At 50.2% G+C, this 12,099-nt stretch overlaps 1 pseudogene; it reads right to left on the bottom strand.

The window, feature by feature from the left end:
* Positions 1–5,096: 5,096 nt before the first annotated feature.
* LOC112113336 lies at positions 5,097–7,518 on the bottom strand (annotated as a pseudogene).
* Positions 7,519–12,099: the final 4,581 nt, after the last annotated feature.

Raw genomic sequence — 12,099 nt, 5'->3', positions numbered from 1 at the left:
AGCTGGTGTAAATCAGTGTATGTCTGATTTCATTTCAGAACTCTTGAGTAATTCTACTGCCTCTGGGTGGGGGGTGGGGAGTGAGGTCTGTTGGGTTAGAGCAGGGGATGCTGGGAATCAGGACTCCAGGGGTCTATCCCTGGCTCTGGCAGGGAAGTGGGGTCCAGTGGTTAGGGTAGGTGAAGAACAAAAGAAGGATTCCTGCATTCTCTACATTTTGCCAGTGCATCAAATTGTGAACTGAATCCTGTGAAAGTCTGCCTCCTCCTCGTCTAGCTAAAACCCCCCGGTAATGCCCAGCCCCGCTGGGACACCTCACAAAGAGCAGGTTGGATGTGCTAAGATGGATGAGGACAACATCCGACTCCTCATCTCTAGGTGCAAAGACTAAGCACAGTGCCTGTGGTCCCCCCACCCCACCCTACCCTTGCCAGCGCAAAGCTCAACGCCTGTGTTTCTCGTTGAAGATTTCCTGTGCAAGCTACAGCCTGCCGAGGTGTGAACTGCCTGTGAGCCAAAGTACAAACACTTTAGGAGTGGAACAACTTTTGAAATATTTCTGTACCAGTCCCTGCCCTCATTTAATAGCCGAGTTCAGGGGCTGTCCATGCTCTGCATTTCATGAAGGACTGAGCCTTCAGTTTTTCCCTGGCTCTGCACCAAGAACATCCTCACAATCTGAAAATGAGAAACCAGCTCAAATTTGGGGGAGAGTGGCGGAATCCCAGGAGCTCCTTGACCCAACGCTCCCAAATTTGCCACAGAAACCCCACCCCAGCCTCCGTTGCATAGTGCAGTTTTTCAACGCAGTTGCCCTACACACAGGGGTGTCCATGCAATTTGGATATTATGAGAAGCTCACATGCCGGGAGCTGCATTTCATGAACTCCCCAACCAAACGGTCACCCTTTTCCCCAGCAGACTCCAGCACAGCACATGAGACCTTTCCCCACTATGAGGCTCTGGCTCTGATCTGGCTTCAGGGCCTGGGACTAGCTGGTTCAGGGAGGTGGAGAGCAGTGGTGTTGACTCCTATCATGCAGGAGCTGGGGCCAGTGGAACTCTCTGCTACAAGGTGGAGGGAAAAAGCCATCCCTCCCCCACCCTGTCTCTTGTACTCATTTGCCTGTCACAGGAACTGCTGCAACACTCTGACTCGAGAGAGCGTGCAGGGTCCTTCTCACCCTCATTGTAACACAGGAAGGCCTCAATCCACCAAGCTGCTCCTCTGCCATGCTGCAGCTCTGAACCAGGGACCTCTGGGCTATTGTCTCTGTCTGGGACTGCCTCCCCCACGGCCTTGTTAACATGGTGTCCTCTGTGCCCTGCAGACTGGCCTTATGGTTACGGCAGGGGAGACTGTGAGGGAGGACTCCTGGTATCTATTCCTGGCTCTGGCAGGTGAGACAGGTCTAGTGGGTCAGAGCTGCAGTGGCTGGGAAGCAGGATTCCTGGGCTGTGGGAGGGTTGGGGGTTCCTGTGGCTTAGAGCTTGGTAATGGGGAACACCTCATCTGATTAACATGAAACAAAAGAGGAAAATTCACCCATGTGACAGACCCCACCTACTACCTCTGTCTATTGAGTCCCCATGTTAACCCCATTAATATCCAGTGGCAGGGAGTCCCACTGGTTTGCCTTCATAATAGCAAATGTCTGTGGCATCTAGGTAGGATTAACAAAGAAATCCCCCTTCAGACCCAATGAGGGGCCTCTGCCCTTTGTCTCGACTCACCTGGGCAGCGCAGGACCCAGCGCAGAGAGAGACTCGGATGGTGTGTGTTTCCGCAGCAAAGTGTCCGTGAGTCTGTACTGTCCTGTGTGTTGAGGTCACTCCCCTTAACTCTGTGTCTTCTACACGCTCCGCCTCCACCTGATCTCTGAGATGGAGAAGCTGCAAACCATGAATGGAAATGATCATTCGGACACTGTCTTAGCAAAGAAACCACCTAAGAAACAGCCATTGCTTTAAAACAAGCTCCCACTCCCCTGCCAGAGCCCGGGATAGAACTCAGGAGCTCTGGTTCCCAGCCCCCCACTTTCTCTAATCCACCAGACCCCACTCCCCTCCTGCATCTGGGGTTAAAACCGAGATGTCCTCTGTCACCCCTCCCCTGCTCTGACCACTACCCCAAGGCCTCAGCAGGGAGCAAGAGCCCTTCAGTCCCAGGCCTGCAGCAGGGGTCCGGGTGCTGGGGCTTCCCCCAACCAATCCGGCGCTTCTGCCGGAGAGTGGTGTCGGGAGCAGTGTCAGGACGCGAGGATTTTCCCTACCTTGCCAAGCCAGCGCTTCTGCCAGGGCTCTGGGATTTCTGCTGGAGGGGGTGTCCATTTCTCCAGGGGCCCCCAATTGGCCAGAGCCCCTAGGCATGGGCCCCATTGGTCCATTGGATAATCCACTGCTGCCCAGACAAGCTCCTGAGACCGGTCAGGTGCAGAGGGCCAGGGATGCACAGAAATGTGGGGTCCAGCAGTACCACCTCGGAAAATATCAACTCCACCTGCCACACATTGGAAGGATGGCGTGTCCAAAGGGACTAGAGCTTCAACGGGGCTTTAAAAGAGGCACATGCCCCAGAGATGTGTCCACGGCAGCTGGCATGAGTGTGGCTGGGCTGTTGCCCCGGAGTTGGATGTGAGTGTGCAGAGAGGAAAGGGCTGTTGGATTCAGGGGGGTGCTTGCAACCAGGTGCTGCAGACCTGAGCTCAGAACTGCCCTGGAACCGTTAGAAATACCAGGCAGCCCTGTGTTCAAAATTGTCGGTTATGGAGAAACTGGTTTGGTCTTTTTTAGTCTTTATCATCTTTTGGATCTGCCGGCCCCCAGCCTTGCCCAAGGTTTTGTAACTTGGCTGGAGCTTGCAAGTGAGATCTTCACAGTTACTGTGACCTGTGACCAGATGTGCCTAGGGCAGCCCACACTGAAAATCCCAAGCTCAGGGCAGGCTGCATTAAGGAGAGCAATTTATCCCAAAACTGGGGGTTAATACAGTAGTTAGATTCACCAACCAGTCACAAACTGTGCTCCTGATCCCCCACACTGGTTTTCAAGAAGCCAAGAAAAAAGAAAGAAATCACACAGCCCCCTTTATTGCATTCCAATCTAGGCTCCCAATCAGCAAATAGGTCCAGTAAAGTGAGAAGTTACTTAAAACTCTATTCACTGTACAAAATGTTCTTCAGATTCCCAAAGGCCCAGCCTCATTACCAGATCAATATTGGTTTGGATTTTACCCAAAAATACCACACTGTCAACCAATCCTTTAGCATCTAAAATCAAAGTTTTTACTATAAACAAAAAGAAAAGAACAAGCAGAGTTTTGTTAAATGGTCTAAGCAATCAGATACACTCAGAGACTTCAAAGGCCATTTATCACTGGTGAGTTTGCTGGCTTGTAAAGTCCCTCTGGAACACACCCAAAGCTTGGATGGGTCATTCAGGCCTTTGTTCAGACCTACAGTTTGTACAGAAGTTTCTCCAGAGGTCAAAAACAGGATTGAAGACAAAATGGAGAAGATGCAGCTGCTGTCTTATATCCTGTATATATCCTCTGTCCCAAACACAAGTTCCCAGCATTTGGGTATGGAGAAGCTCTTGGAGTTCCCTGTCCCCAGGCATGTCCCTATAAGTCCTGCTGACTCAGAGGCATAGCCCCTGGCTTCTCTCAATGGGTTTACTGTACAGCTGATTGCCCTTGATGAGCCATCGAACAGACTAGGCAGTGCTAATGCCAATCTGTCTGGGGGTGTCACACAGATACACAGCACAAATTGGAGATATCAATATACCACACATTTTTCTAACTCAAATACAAACATGACACATACATATAAACAAGCTTACCATATTTAGCAAATCATACCTTTTTATACTGATGCCTTACATGGCATACCTGGTATGATTCATGCAACTTTGCAATATTGGTATCCATAATATTATGACTGGTCACCTACATTCTATACAGCACCACAGTTACTAGCTTGGACGTTACCTCTTCACCACCCTGAATTTTCATAGGCAGGTGGTTTCTCTGGAGCCACTCTTCATTCTGCTGGCTTGTTTTCCTTACCGGCTGCTCTTAAACTAAGCCAGAAACTCCCCACACGAAATATCCTAGTGAGCGAGTCACACAGTGTTTGTAAATTATGTCAGAGATGTCCCACAAAACGTACAGAATTTATGTAGTTCAAGGAATGCCTGGGAATGAGAATTTATTATTAGTTTTTATTTCGGTAGTACTGGGAACCCCCATCCTGGCCCACAATCCCGCTGTGCTAGGCTCTGTACAAACACAGAGCAAAAAGACAGTCCCTGTCCCAGAGAGCTCACAATCTAAGGAAATTCATGGATAGAGACCTGGGCTGGGAGACAGCTGTCATGGGTTTGTTCCCGGTTTTGCCACTGGACTTAGCGAAGTTTCCACTGGGTGACCTTGGCCAAGCTATTTCCCCAATCTGTACCTCAGTTTCTCCATTTCTAAAAACTGAAAGACTGCTAATGATCTCCTTGCTAAAGTTCTTTGAGGTCTACTGATTACAAATACTGGAAAAGAGCTAGATATCGCTATTTTACTACACAGACTCTTCTATAATATACTATGCCTAATGGATTTTAAACCATTTGGAAATCTAGAACCCCAATGAGACTTTTATCAAACAATCTGGAATCTGTTGGGTTCTATGTGGTTTGAAAACACTCTAGAATCCAGTGACGTTGTAGATACAGTCTGGAATTTGGAACCAATAGACATTCACTTTGAACACACTGAGAGGCTTATAAGAAATGAGATTCCAGAGCCAGCTAGTGATGCAGAATCCAAGAGAGTCAATTAGGTTAGAGTACATTGAGAGATCTAAAACAAACAAGTTTTTGGAGCTGGCTACTAATCTGGTGCCATTGATGACGCATTGAGTTTGAAAAAAAAATGAATGACCGAGAACACATGGAATTCTGGAGAGAGCATGGAATCTAGAATCCAGGGACACAGCAGGGTTTATGAACAGTCAGGTACCTGGAACCCATTAGGATTTAGAACATCACGAATCTAGAAAGAAATGGGATACCAAGTTTTCAACTCTCCCTAAGTCTGGGCATCTTCAAGCCATCACCTGTTTTGTGTTCTCAACTTCTGACCCCTGTCCTCCACTAGACTCGGGGACACCGCTGCCGAGATCATCGACAAAAGCCGCTTTGACCAGAGTGAGAAGAGACGTCCTGAATACCTGCCAGAACTTCTCCCCCACAAAGAGGTAGAGAATGGGGGTGAAGCAGGCATTGAAGCAGGACATGAAGGTGTAAATGACAAAGAGGGCACCAATCAACGTCTCTGGAACATCCTTCTTGTAGAGCTTCAAGCCATGGTAGAGGTGGTAGGGCAGCCAGCCGAGGAAGAAGGAAACCACCGTGGTCACAATGACTTTGAAGGGCTTCCCAGCCCACGCCAGCTTCTTCTCCTTCATCTTCATCCCAACGCAGATATAACATCCCGTGATGGTGCAGAAGGGCAGCAGGAAGCCCAGCAGGAACCGGACTGTGAAAATGGCCAGGTGGACCCGTCTGCCCATGTCCTTCATCTTGGCTCCATCCCAGTCTCTGGAAAGAGCGTAATTATTCTTGCAGGTGATCCTGTCCCCGTCCTCCACCCGGGTCTCCCGGAAAGCCAGGTAGGGAGTGCTGAGAACGAAGGAGGCCAGCCAAATGCCCACAAACAGCTTCCCAGCCCGGGACATGGTGCGGTGATTCCGGGACCAGATGGGATGGTGAGTGAGGGTGTAGCGGTCCAGGCTGATGAGGGTGAGATGGAAGACAATGGAGAACATGCCCACGGAGATGCAGGTGTTGAGGATCTTGCACATGGCCGTGCCGAAGACCCAGTGTAAACCCATGAGGAGGGAGACAATGAAGAAGGGGATCAGCAGGGTGAGGAGGAGGTAAGAGGAGACCAGGGACAGGAACCAGAGAGTGCTCACCGTCCTCCTCATCTTCAGTCCCAGCACCCACAGGTACAACCCGTTCCCCACCACACCCACCAGGAAGGTGAGGAAGAGCAACACTGCAGAGGTCAGGTAAGCGGCATTCAAACCTGCTGGGTTTTGGCTGGAATTCACCCCAGTGGTTGGTGGGAGAGTCGTGTTGCCTTGGTCCATGGTGCCCTGGGAAGAGACAGAAGAGGGGTTGGAAGGGATGACAGTGGAGGGGAAAGGGGAGAGTGGAAGAGGAGGAATCAAGAAATAACAGAGGGGGTTAGGAACACACTATTGGACAGGACCTAGGTGGGCACCCTCTTGTCCTCCAGAAAATCCAGACTGGGTATTTTCAGCAACTGGGCTATAGCCGGTGGAACTCACTGCTACAAGGTAGAACTATGGGCAGCAGAGGAGGAAAAGAGGGATAGCAGATGTGGGAGCAGTGGGGAAGGGGACAGTCTGGTAGGTCAATACACAGCTATGCTAAGAATACCACATCAGTACTATCTGGATGATGGACTGAGTCAGAAGGGTGGGGAATGGGACATTGGGCCTTTCCCCCTAGCAGACGCCAGCTCCAATCTGTCTCCAGGGCAGGGACTGGCTGGCTCAGGGAGGTGGGGATCAGTGTTGTTGACTCCAATCATGCAGGAGTTGGTGATGGTGGAAGTCACTGCTACAAACTGGAAAAAGCCACCCCACCCCAAACCTGTCTTCTGAGCTCATCTGCCTGTCATAGGAATTGCTGCTACACTCTGATGTGTGAGATTGGGCAGGGTCCTTCTCACCTCAATGTAACACAGGAAGCCTCAATCTACTGACCTTCTCTGCCCCACAGCCGTGCTGCCAGCCCTGCACCAGGGACCTCTGGGTTATTGCCGCTGCCTGGGACTACGCCCCACATGGCCTTGTTAGATTGGCGTTCTCTCTGCTCTAAAGAATGGCCTAATGGTGAGAGAAGGGGTGTGAGATCCAGGATTCCTGGGTTCTAGCCTCAATTCTTGGAGAGATGTCCACGGATGGGGGTCAGAACTCCTGGGTAGATGTGGGGTCCGGTGTTTTAGAGCTTCGAAAGTGGGAAAACACCTCATCTGATTAAATGTGAAAAAAAGAAAAATTCACCCATGCCAGAGATCTCACCTCCTACTTCTCTCTATTGAATGCTCCAGGTTAACCCCAGTGCTACCCAGTGGCAGGGAGTGCCACCGGTAACTGCACTGATACCCAGTGGCAGGGAGTCCAACTGCTTTGCCTTGTCAATGGCAAATTTCTGTGGCTTCTAGGTAGCCTTAGAAAGGAAATTCCCCTTCAGACCCAACGAGGGGCCTCTGCCCATCATCTTGACTCACCTGGGCAGCGCAGGACCAAGCACTGAGAGAGACTTGGATGGCGTGTGTTTGCTCAGCAAAGCATCTGTGAGTCTGTTCCAAGCACCCCTGAGCCCTCCCCTGTGCGTTGAGTTCACTCCCCTAAACTCTGTGTCTTCTACATGCTCCACCCCCGCCTGCTCTCTGAGATCCACAAGCTGCAAACCGTGAACCGAAATGATCATTCGGACACTGTCTTAGCAGAGAGACCACCTAAGCAACAACCATTGCTTTAAAACTGGCCCCCACTTCCTCCCAGAGCCTGCCTCACAGCCCCCGTCTCTCTAATGCACTAGATGCTTGGCTAGCAGCTCATCTATTGAGCGGTGCCCCCATGAAGAGGAAGGGCCCGTATTTTGCACAAGTTCTTTCCTGACAGGGGCTGCACCACGACCCAGAGATAACCCAGCCCTGTTAGCTCACAAGAAACGCTGAGTCACACATGATGCAAGTGTGTTATCTACGTATTGTGGGTACATCCCTGAGCGACCCTTCCTGTTCTAGACAAAATCTCAGTCACACCCAGCCCTCCCCAGAGTGTTCGTTACACAGGCCCCATCCTCGGAGCTGGGACCCTGAGACCCCCAATGGGAACCCAATGCTACTGGGAAAACACCCCCCCAATAGTACGGTACAGGAGACCAAGGTTGAATTCTGAGGAGAGTGGGGTCTAGTGGTTAGAATGGGCTGTGTGGGAAAGGGGCTGGGAGCCAGGATTCCTGGGTACTATCCCTGGCTAGGGGAGGGGAGTGGGATCTAGTGGTTAGAGCGGGGTACTGTGAGCCAGGACTCCTGGGTTCAGTCCCTGCCTTGGGGAGAGGAGTGGGCTCCCATGGTCAAGGCGCTGCTGGAGGCCAGGACTCCTGGGTTCTATCCCAAGTTCTGTGTGGAGAATGGGGTCTAGTGAGTTGGAGCGGGGAGAGTGGGGTGGGAGTCAGGACTCCGGGGTTCTATCCATGGATCCGGGAAGGGATGAGGTCCAGTGAGATAGATCAGGGGGCATGGGTGTTGGAAGCCAGGAATCCTGCTTCTTCCTGTAGCGGGTGGGGGGACTTGCCTTTTTGTGCATGGAGGAGAATGAAATGCAGGGATTGTCAGTGCTAGGGCTCCACACTTCTGTCTCTCTCTCCCTCTTCTCCAATCCCCTTTGTTTTATTCCCACACCTCCTTCAGGTCTCACCGCCCAGCTAGCCCTGCCCAGCCCCTCACGGCCCCGCCGCTTTCCCAGCCAGCCCGGCCCTTCACAGCACCTCCGCATTCCCGACCAGCCTGATCCCTCATGGCCCCATCCAGCTTCCCAACCGACCTAACATCTCACGGCCCCTCCGCCTTCCAGCCATCCCGGCCCCTCATGGCACCTCCACCTTCCCAGCCAGTCCAGCCCCTAATGGCAACTGCGCCTTCCCAGCAGGCCTGGCTCCTCATGGCCCCCCCCAACTTTCCAGCCAGCCCAAAAACTCACCCTAGCTCTTCTCTAGTGCTTTTCCTCAGTAGATCTGAACATATTTTACCAAGGAGGTTAGTAGCAGTCTCCTGGTTATTACAAATGGGGAAACTGAGGCACATAGTGTGGAAGTGACTTGGCCAAGGTCACCCAGATGGCCAGTGGCAGTTTCAGGAATAGTACCAAGGTCTCCTGAGATGCAATCCTGGTCTCTATCTACCCTGCCTCCCTAGACAGTGAGCTCTCTTGTGCAGGGACTCACTTTCTGCTCTGTGTTTGTACAGCGCCTTGCACAGCAGGGCCCTGGGCCAGGTCTTGGGGTCCCAGAACTACCAGAAATAAAATATAATAAGTAATAATCAATCCCGGGTGTTACTTGAACTACAGGTTTGTCGCATCTTAGGCGCATTTAACATGCGCGATTTCAGCTTTACGCGGTTGGCAAAACGAAAAGAGAAAAATAACAATTTAAATACTGTTTCTGTAGTGCGGGCGATTCCGCCCGCCATTACACTCAATGTAATTTTGACAATACACAATTTTTGCTTTAGGCGCTGACTGCAGAACGTAACCCCAGCGTAAGATGCGACAGACCTGTACATAGATTCAAGGTTTGTGGGGTGGCTCTGAAATACTTTACAACAACTACGTGACCTGCTCACTGGGATATTTAGTGTGTGCAGGCTCTGGCTTAGTTTAAGAGCAGCCAATAAGGAAAACAAGCCAGCAGAACAAAGTGCGGCTCCAGGGAAACCACCTGCGGCCAATTCAATCAAGGTGGAAGTGACCTATTCACAACAGTTGACAAGAAGGGGTGAGTATCAACAGTGGGGAAATTACTTTTTGTAGTGACCATCCTCTCCCAGTCTTTATTCAGGCCTAATCTGATGTTGTCCAGTTTGCAAATTAATTCCAGTTTTGCAGTTTCTCATTGAAGTCTGGTTTTGAAGGTTTTTTTTGTTGAAGAATGGCCACTTTTAAGTCTGTTATTGAGTGTACTGGAAGATTGAAGTGCTCTCCTACTGGTTTTTGAATGTTATAATTCTTGATGTCTGATTTGTGTCTATTTATTCTTTTGCTCAGAGACTGTCCAGTTTGGCCAGCGTATATGGCAGAGGGGCATTGCTGGCACATGATGGCACTACAGAAAGTAATTTTCCCTCTGTTGATATTCACCCCTTCTTCTCAACTGTTGAGAATAGGCTACTTCCAACTTGATTGAATTGGCTTCAGTAGCACTGACCCCAGCACTTGGTAAGACAACTCCCATCTTTTCATGTGCTGTAATATATATATACTGCTTACTGTATTTTTCACTCCATGCATCTGACAAAGTGGGTTTTAGCCCACAAAAGCTTAGATGGATGAGGACAACATCAGACTCCTCATCTATAGGTGTAAAGACTAAGAACAGTGCCTGTGGTCTGCCCCAGCCCCTCCGCCCCTGTCAGCACACAGCTCCGTGCCTGTGTTTCACACTGCAGATTTCCTGTGCAAGCTACACCCTGCAGAGATGTTAACTGCATGTGAGCCAAAGTACAAAAATTTTAGTAGTGGAAGAACTTTTGAAATATTTCTGTACCAGTCCCTGCCCTCATTCAATAGCCAAGTTCAGGGGCTGCCCATGCTCTGCGTTTCATGAAAGTCCAAGCCTTTGGTTTTTCCCTGGCTCTGCACCAAGAATGCCCTGACAATCTGAAAATGAGAAATCGGCTCATATTTTGGGGAGAGGGGCTGAATCCCGGGAGCTCCTTGACCCAGTGGTCCCAAGTTTGCCACACTAACACCACCACAGACTCCGTTGCAGAGTACCAGTTTTCAAGGCAGTTACCCTACACACAGGGGGTCTCAGTGGCATTTGGATATTAGCAGCAGCTCAAATTCAGGGGGCTCCATCTCATGAACTCCGCAACCAAATAGTCACCCATTTCCCAAGCAGACTCTAGCACAGAACAGGAGACCTGTCACAACTAGGAGGCGCTGGCTCTGATCTTGCTTCAGGGCCTGGGACTAGCTGGTTCAGGGAGGTGGGGATCAGTGGTGTTGACTCCTAGCATGCAGGAGCCGGGGCCAGTGGAACTCACTGCTACATGGTGGAAAAAAACATCTCTCCCTGACCCTGCCTGTTATACACACACACAGGAACAGCTGCTACACCCTGACTCGAGAGAGTTCAGCGTCCTTCTCATCCTCATTGTAACACAGGAAGCCTCAATACACCAACCTGCTTCTCTGCCCAGGAATCTCTGGGCTATTGTCTCTGTCAGGGACTGCGCCCCCACACCCCCGGCCCTGTTAGCATGATGTCCTCTGTGCTCTGCAGACTGGCCTAAGGTTTAGACCACGGGAGACTGGGAGCCAGGACTCCTGAGTTCCATTCCTGCGTCTGGGAAGGGAGTCAGGTCTAGTGGGTTAAAGCTGCAGGAGTGGGAGGCAGGACTCCTGGGCTGTGGGAGGGATGGGGGTTCTGGTGTCTTAGAGCTTTGTAAATGGGGAACACCTCACCTGATTAACCTGAAACAAGAGAGAAAAAATCATCCATGTCACAGACCCCACCTACTACCTCTGTCTATTGAGTCTCCATGTTAACCCCATTAATTCCCAGTGCCAGGGAGTCCCACTGGTTTGCCTTGCTAATAGCAAATGTCTGTGGCATCTAGGTAGGATTACCAAAGAAATTCCCCTTCAGACCCAATGAGGTGCAGCTGCCCATTGTCTCGGTCAAGGCTGTATCCCCACTTTGAACTTTAGGGTACAACTGTGGGGGCCTGCATGAAGACTTCTAAGCTTAACTACCAGCTTAGATCTGGTCCGCTGCCACCATTCCCAAAAGCTAATTCCCTTCCCTGGGAAGCCTTGAGAAACCTTTCACCAATTCCCTGGTGACTACAGATCCAAACCCCTTGGATTTTAAGACAAGGAGAAATTAACCATCCCCCTCCTTTTTCCCCACCAACTCCTGGTGAATACAGATCCAACCCCCTTGGATCTAAAACAAGGAAAGATCAATCAGATTCTTAAAAAGAAGGCTTTTAATTAAAGAAAAAGGTAAAAATCATCTCTGTAAAATCAGTATGGAAAATAACTTTACAGGGTAATCAAACTTAAAGAGCTCAGAGGACTCCCCTCTAGTCTTAGGTTCAAAGTACAGCAAACAAAGATAAACACTCTAGTAAAAGGTACATTTACAAGTTGAGTAAACAAAGTAAAACTAAGACGCCTTGCCTGGCTTTTTACTTACAAGTTTGAAATATGAGAGACTTGTTTAGAAAGATGGGGAGAACCTGGATTGATGTCTGGTCCCTCTCAGTCCCAAGAGCGA

This window comes from Terrapene carolina, unplaced genomic scaffold, assembly GCF_002925995.2.
Source record: "Terrapene carolina triunguis isolate 2854851 unplaced genomic scaffold, T_m_triunguis-2.0 Scaffold771, whole genome shotgun sequence".
NCBI classification, from domain to species: Eukaryota; Metazoa; Chordata; order Testudines; family Emydidae; genus Terrapene; species Terrapene triunguis.
Note: the sequence above shows the minus strand (reverse complement) of the source record. Positions and strands in the feature narration are given on the sequence as shown.